Source organism: Salmo salar, unplaced genomic scaffold (assembly GCF_965601325.2).
Source record: "Salmo salar unplaced genomic scaffold, fSalSal1 ptg000566l, whole genome shotgun sequence".
In the NCBI taxonomy this organism is placed as follows: domain Eukaryota; kingdom Metazoa; phylum Chordata; class Actinopteri; order Salmoniformes; family Salmonidae; genus Salmo; species Salmo salar.
In genome coordinates this window covers 1,136,562-1,144,603 of record NW_027675420.1, presented here as the reverse complement: position 1 = coordinate 1,144,603, position 8,042 = coordinate 1,136,562, and the positions used below count along the sequence as shown (strand labels likewise).

Genomic DNA, 8,042 nt, shown 5'->3' with positions numbered 1-8,042 from the left:
AGCTCTGGAGTCAAACCCCTCACACCTGAGAGAGCTGGACCTGAGTAACAATGACCTGAAGGATTCAGGAGTGAAGCTGCTCTCTGCTGTACTGGGGAATCCCCACTGTAAACTGGAGACTCTGAGGTCAGTATTATCAGATATGAAAGTACTTTATGCATGTAGTTCTCCCATTTGAAAAAGTCGTAATCATTCAGACATATTACTTATAGTGTATTAAAGTAGTCATAAGTTTAGCATGTTGTCCCATATTCCATGCCTGCTGTCACGTTTCTCTAAGACAGAACCCAGAAGCAGACCAGGACAAGGTGAGTAAAATGAAGGTGAGTATTTATTGGTAGTCTTGATGTGTAATTTGAGTGATCCAGGAGACGGAGCGGCAGCGGAGGTGAGTTGATGAGAGTAGATGGGTGGATTCAATGAAGTCACTGAATCCACCGACGGCCAGGCAAGGGAGTTGAATGTTCCGGAAGAATGACTGTAGACAGAGTAAACAGGGGGGGAGTAACCAGTAACAAGAACAAAACAACAAGACTAGCTCAGGAAACATGTGGCTGATACGCTGGCACAACATACTGTTCGTTGCTAACGATCCGGCAGGGAATGGATGTCAGCTCAGGGCTTATGAAGAGGTGATGATCAGGACCAGGTGTGCAGAAGGTTGATGAGATGCAGGTGTAGGGTAATCACTAGATCTCCCGCCTAACTTCGTCGCCTGGCAACCAGACAGGTTTCTGAACGCACCCTTAGACTCCAAACAGAAAACAGTCAGCTCAGGCAGAAACAGACTCAGGAAGCGGGATTCCTGACACCTGCAGTGAGGCTTGTGATTCTACTAACTTGTTGAATTCATTAGCAGTTGGTCTTGGTTGTGTTTTGGATGATGTTTTTCCTAATAGATACTGAATAGTAAATAATGTCCTGTCATTTTGGAGTCACTTCACTTGTATTGTCAGTGACTTCTACATTCATGTGGATGATTATGAATAACCATGAATGAATCGTGAATGATGATAAATGAGAAACGGAGGCACAAAGATCAAACCCCCTCTGTTATTGGTAATGTTGAGAGGTTAGCATGTTTTGTTGTATCCTCTGTTATTGGTAATGTTGAGAGGTTAGCATGTTTTGTTGTAGCCTCTGTTATTGGTAATGGTGAGAGGTTAGCATGTTTTGTTGTAGTCTCTGTTATTGGTAATGGTGAGAGGTTAGCATGTTTTGTTGTAGCCTCTGTTACTGGTAATGGTGAGAGGTTAGCATGTTTTGTTGTAGTCTCTGTTATTGGTAATGGTGAGAGGTTAGCATGTTTTGTTGTATCCTCTGTTATTGGTAATGGTGAGAGGTTAGCATGTTAATCCAGTCATCATCCACCATTTTATTATTGAATTAGTCAGAATACTTATGACTTCTTCAAATGGGGGGACTAGATACATAAAGTGCTTTCATTTTTCTAAATGGTGAAACAGATATGTATGAAAATATCCTCAAATAAAAGGTGGCATTATATACTGTCACCTCATATGAAACATTTGATCTGAAATCCAAAATGTTGGAGTTTAGAGCCACATCTAAAATGTTATCTTCACTGTCAAAATAGATATGGTGTGGACTGTATACTCAATACAATCTAAATCTGATACCTCACTGTCTGTCTTTTGACTGATACTGCTTTTAAACTGGTCTGATCAGTCTACTCAAATATTTGTACTATACATGTTTCTATCTGCAGGCAAAACTTTGATAATTTGTCATTTCTAATAATGAAACATTAATTTCTGAATAGATATGGAAGGTTTCAGGACACTGATGTATCTGAATATGTTGAAGAAATATACTGCCACTATTTTCACCACCAAAGAATAGCAGTGTGCTTTTAATATGATTTGACTCTTTGCAGGCTGTCAGGCTGTCTAGTCACAGAGGAAGGCTGTGCTTCTCTGGTCTCAGCTCTGAGGTCAAACCCCTCACACCTGAGAGAGCTGGACCTGAGCTACAATCACCCAGGAGACTCAGGAGTCAGACTGCTCTCTGCTGGACTGGAGGATCCACACTGCAGACTGGAGAAACTCAAGTATGTAGAGGGTTTATGTCAATGTTCATATCAGACATGTTTGACTTTTCAGGCTAGTTAAGACAAACAATCTGACCACCACTTGGACAAAGTTATATGCTGTGTGTGTGTGTGTGTGTGTGTGTGTGTGTGTGTGTGTGTGTGTGTGTGTGTGTGTGTGTGTTCAGGTGTATCCCTCAATGACTGTCTGTTTTTCTGCTTACCGCTACAGTGTGGAACATGGTGGAGGGAACAGAATGAAACCTGGACTTAGAAAATGTGAGTGTTGACTGCTGTGAAGAATATGACTAAGAATAAGTCTTAATTCAAGTTAAGTCAAAGACCACCATCATTACTGACTTGGTCATATTAAATATCATCTGTAGTTCTACAGAAGCACAAATCAGGGACACCAACGTTTACAAAGAGTTGCTTTGACAATGTGTGTGTGTGTGCGTGCGTGCGTGTGTGTGTGTGTAATTAATGTGAATAACTGTGTTTTATATTACCATACAGTATAACATATGATCATTCAACAAGTCTCAAGTTACCTTAACTTCTCCTTTTGATACCTAGAATCATCTACATTAAATGAATTAGTGAAAAGTGAGTTAACATTCTAATGTGAATGATGATGATTTCTAATATTGTGTCTGGTTTCATCCATCAGATGTCTGTGATCTCACACTGGACCTAAACACAGTAGACAGACTCCTCTCTCTGTCTGAGGAGAACAGAAAGGTGACATGTAGGACAGAGGAGCAGCCGTATCCTGATCACCCAGAGAGATTTAAGGACTGGGGACAGGTGCTGTGTAGAGAGGGTCTGACTGGGCGCTGTTACTGGGAGGTAGAGTGGAGTGGGAGTTGGGCTGTTATAGGAGTGACATATAAAGGAATCAGCAGGAGAGAAGGGGGTGATGACTGTTGTCTTGGATGCAATGACAAGTCCTGGAGTCTGTTCTGCTCTGACAACAGATACTCTGCCTGGCATAATAATAACTCCACTACCATAGACGTCCCCTCCTCCAGCCCCCACAGAGTAGGAGTGTATCTGGACTGGCCAGCCGGCACTCTGTCCTTCTATAGAGCCTCCTCTGACACACTGACCCACCTGATCACATTCACCTCCACATTCACTGAGCCCCTCTATCCAGGGTTTGGGGTTTATGATGTTGGCGAATCAGTGTCCCTGAAATAATAACTGGACACACACGGACACACGGACACGGACACACACACACACACACACACACACACTGGACACAGACACACACACACACACTGGAGACACACACACACACTGGACACAAACTGGACACACACACACACACTGGACACAAACTGGACACACACACACACACACACACACACTAGACACACCAAACACACAGCACACACACACACACTGGATATACACACACACTGGAAACAAAATGGACACACACACACTGGACACAAAATGGACACACACACTGGACACACACACACACACACACACACACACACAAACCAGACATAAACTTGACATACACACACACTGGACACAAAAGGGACACACACACACATTCTGGACACACCCATACACACACACTGGACACACACACACACACTGGACACAGACACACACACTGGACACACACACACTAGACACACCAAACACACAGGACACACACACACATACGCACACACACTGGATACACACACACTGGAAACAAAATGGACACACACACACTGGACACAAACTGGACATACACACACAAACTGGACACACACACACACACACTGGACACACACACACACACACTGGACACACACACACACACTGGACACACACACACACACTGGACACACACACACACACACTGGACACAAACTGGACACACACACACACACATAAACATACACTGAACACACACACCCAACACACTCACACCCAACACACACACACTGGACACAAAATGGACACACACACAAACTGGACATACACAAAATAGACACACACTCTCAACACACACACTGAACACGTACACTGGACACACACACACACACACACACACATTCTGGACACACACACACACTGGACACACACACACTGGACACAAACACACACACTAGGCACACACACACACACGCTGGCCACCCACTCAAACTGGACAAACACACATACACTCACACGTGACAGGCTTGTAATATTTTCTGATCTTTTACCACTTTGCATTTTTTATTATATATTTTACTGTTTGTGTTTGTACCACAGGAGGTTGGTGGGACCTTATTTAGGGAGGACAGGCTTGTAATGGCTGGAGTGGAATAAGTGGAATGGTATCAAACACGTGGTTTCCATGTGTTCCATTTCATTCACTCTGTTCCAGACATTATTATGAGCCGTCCTCCACTCAGCAGCCTCCTCTGGTATGTACTGTCCTGTATGTGAGAGAGATCCAACAAGGAATTACAATGTATGTATTACTTTTAATACCTGCAAATGGCAAATAAACTACTGGAACTCCTTATGAATGTCTGCAGCCGACGAGGTGAAAATATTATTGGAATATTCTGCAAAATGTTGATGAAGACGTCACTCAATCCACCCAAAACAACATGCAGTCTTTCCACAAGACTCCCATGTAGTTATAGTGTGACGTTATGAGTCGACGTTAAAGTAACATTCTCACAACATACTGCAATTGTTTTATCCTGTTTTAGATGTATCCTCTGTTTAAACATTTAAACTCTTAAAATAACACTGTTAAAATATCAATGTGATCATTTCTTGTCTTTTATGTTGGAAAAACAAATTGTACAATTATATGTGGACATACGCTTCATAGTTGTACAAGTATATATGGATATATTGTACTTTTCATAATAAAACATACTTGAAACAAGAAAAAGCATGTTAATTGTGAAAACAATTTCGTTATTGATTTTTACATTGCTTCTCCCTGTCTCATGTTGACGTTTGTCATGAATCTTGACCTGGAGGCAGAACTGTGCGATTTCCTCTAGATATGTCAGCTGCAAAGTCAGAATTGGCTGTGGAAAATAATGTTGTTTTATGGTCTTAATTTAAGGGAAGGATTAGCAGTGTGGTTAGGGTTGAGGTAAGGATTAAAATCTGATTGTATTACTTTGTGCCTGTGCCAGCTAGTGAATACTTTGCTGAACTGCCTAGAGGGCAAGATTCATACCAATAAATGCCAACCTGCCTCCAGGGCAAGATTCATGACAATAAATGCCAACCTGCCTCCAGAACAAGATTCATGACAATAAATGCCAACCTGCCTCCAGAACAAGATTCATGACAATAAATGCCAACCTGCCTCCAGAACAAGATTCATAACAATAAATGCCAACCTGCCTCCAGGGCAAGATTCATGACAATAAATACCAACCTGCCTCCAGGGCAAGATTCATGACAATAAATGCCAACCTGCCTCCCAGTCATCCCCTCCTTATCTTTACAAGGCTGCAGAACCTGCAAGCTAGTGATGTGGGGGTTCTCTCATAACCCTCAGTCCCCAGGTGGGTAGATGGCAGGTTGAATAAAGAGAAGCTAGTGATGTGGGGGTTCTCTCATAACCCTCAGTCCCCAGGTGGGTAGATGGCAGGTTGAATAAAGAGAAGCTAGTGATGTGGGGGTTCTCTCATAACCCTCAGTCCCCAGGTGGGTAGATGGCAGGTTGAATAAAGAGAAGCTAGTGATGTGGGGGTTCTCTCATAACCCTCAGTCCCCAGGTGGGTAGATGGCAGGTTGAATAAAGAGAAGCTAGTGATGTGGGGGTTCTCTCATAACCCTCAGTCCCCAGGTGGGTAGATGGCAGGTTGAATAAAGAGAAGCTAGTGATGTGGGGGTTCTCTCATAACCCTCAGTCCCCAGGTGGGTAGATGGCAGGTTGAATAAAGAGAAGCTAGTGATGTGGGGGTTCTCTCATAACCCTCAGTCCCCAGGTGGGTAGATGGCAGGTTGAATAAATAGAAAACAATAGGCTACATAAATCAATCCATAAATGTATAGTTATTATGTAATTTACACAAAACATTAAGGACACCTTTCTTTCCATGACAAACTGACCAGGTGTAACTCAATATTAGGAAGGTATCCTTAATATTTTGTCCACTCAGTGGCTCTGACCCTTTACGTAACAGTCAATCCTCTTTACCAGGAAACCTTCCTTAAATTTCCCCAAATGTTTCCACACTGCTGCTCTCTCACAGCTGCTCCAGGGCCTCTTGGGTTGAGGAGTCATTCTCTTCTGACCTGATCACAGCTGCTCCAGGGCCTCTTGGGTTGAGGAGTCATTCTCTTCTAACCTGATCACAGCTGCTCCAGGGCCTCTTGGGTTGAGGAGTCATTCTCTTCTAACCTGATCACAAACAAAGACAAGATTCAAAAAAATAAACATGATGGTCCAACATAATGGGGGGGGGGGGGGTATAGGGAAGGTAGGGGACAGGAGGGGGGTATAGGGAAGGTGGGGGAGAGGAGGGCATATAGGGAAGGTAGAGGAGAGGAGGGGGTATAGGGAAGGTAGGGGACAGGAGGGGGTATAGGGAAGGTAGGGGAGAGGAGGGGGTATAGGGAAGGTAGGGGAGAGGAGGGGGTATAGGGAAGGTAGGGGAGAGGAGGGGGTATAGGGAAGGTAGGGGAGAGGAGGGGGTATAGGGAAGGTAGGGGAGAGGAGGGGTTATAGGGAAGGTAGGGGAGAGGAGGGGGGTATAGGGAAGGTAGGGGAGAGGAGGGGTTATAGGGAAGGTAGGGGAGAGGAGGGGGTATAGGGAAGGTAGGGGAGAGGAGGGGGTATAGGGAAGATAGGGGAGAGGAGGGGGTATAGGGAAGGTAGGGGAGAGGAGGGGTTATAGGGAAGGTAGGGGAGAGGAGGGGGGTATAGGGAAGGTAGGGGAGAGGAGGGGTTATAGGGAAGGTAGGGGAGAGGAGGGGGGGGTATAGGGAAGGTAGGGGAGAGGAGGGGGTATAGGGAAGGTAGGGGCGAGGAGGAGGGTATAGGGAAGGTAGGGGAGAGGAGGGGGTATAGGGAAGGTAGGGGAGAGGAGGGGGTATAGGGAAGGTAGGGGAGAGGAGGGGGTATAGGGAAGGTAGGGGAGAGGAGGGGGTATAGGGAAGATAGGGGAGAGGAGGGGGTATAGGGAAGGTAGGGGAGAGGAGGGGTTATAGGGAAGGTAGGGGAGAGGAGGGGGGTATAGGGAAGGTAGGGGAGAGGAGGGGTTATAGGGGAGAGGAGGGGGTATAAGGGAGAGGAGGGTGTATAGGGAAGGTAGGGGAGAGGAGGGGGTATAGGGAAGGTAGGGGAGAGGAGGGGGTATAAGGGAGAGGAGGGGGTATAGGGAAGGTAGGGGAGAGGAGGGGGTATAGGGAAGGTAGGGGAGAGGAGGGGGTATAGGGAAGGTAGGGGAGAGGAGGGGGGGTATAGGGAAGGTAGGGGAGAGGAGGGGGTATAGGGAAGGTAGAGGAGAGGAGGGGGTATAGGGAAGGTAGGGGAGAGGAGGGGGTATAGGGAAGGTAGGGGAGAGGAGGGGTTATAGGGAAGGTAGGGGAGAGGAGGGGGGTATAGGGAAGGTAGGGGAGAGGAGGGGTTATAGGGAAGGTAAGGGAGAGGAGGGGGGGGTATAGGGAAGGTAGGGGAGAGGAGGGGGTATAGGGAAGGTAGGGGAGAGGAGGAGGGTATAGGGAAGGTAGGGGAGAGGAGGGGGTATAGGGAAGGTAGGGGAGAGGAGGGGGTATAGGGAAGGTAGGGGAGAGGAGGGGTTATAGGGAAGGTAGGGGAGAGGAGGGGGTATAGGGAAGGTAGGGGAGAGGAGGGGGTATAGGGAAGATAGGGGAGAGGAGGGGGTATAGGGAAGGTAGGGGAGAGGAGGGGTTATAGGGAAGGTAGGGGAGAGGAGGGGGGTATAGGGAAGGTAGGGGAGAGGAGGGGTTATAGGGGAGAGGAGGGGGTATAAGGGAGAGGAGGGTGTATAGGGAAGGTAGG

General features: G+C 46.2%; 1 long non-coding RNA gene across 1 annotated transcript; it reads left to right on the top strand.

Moving 5' to 3' along the window:
* The first annotated feature begins 1,895 nt into the window (after positions 1–1,895).
* LOC145876306 (uncharacterized) lies at positions 1,896–4,897 on the top strand. The gene is made up of 3 exons (XR_014391492.1): positions 1,896–2,071; positions 2,283–2,329; positions 2,721–4,897. It is a non-coding gene; the product is annotated as an uncharacterized LOC145876306 (long non-coding RNA).
* Positions 4,898–8,042: the final 3,145 nt, after the last annotated feature.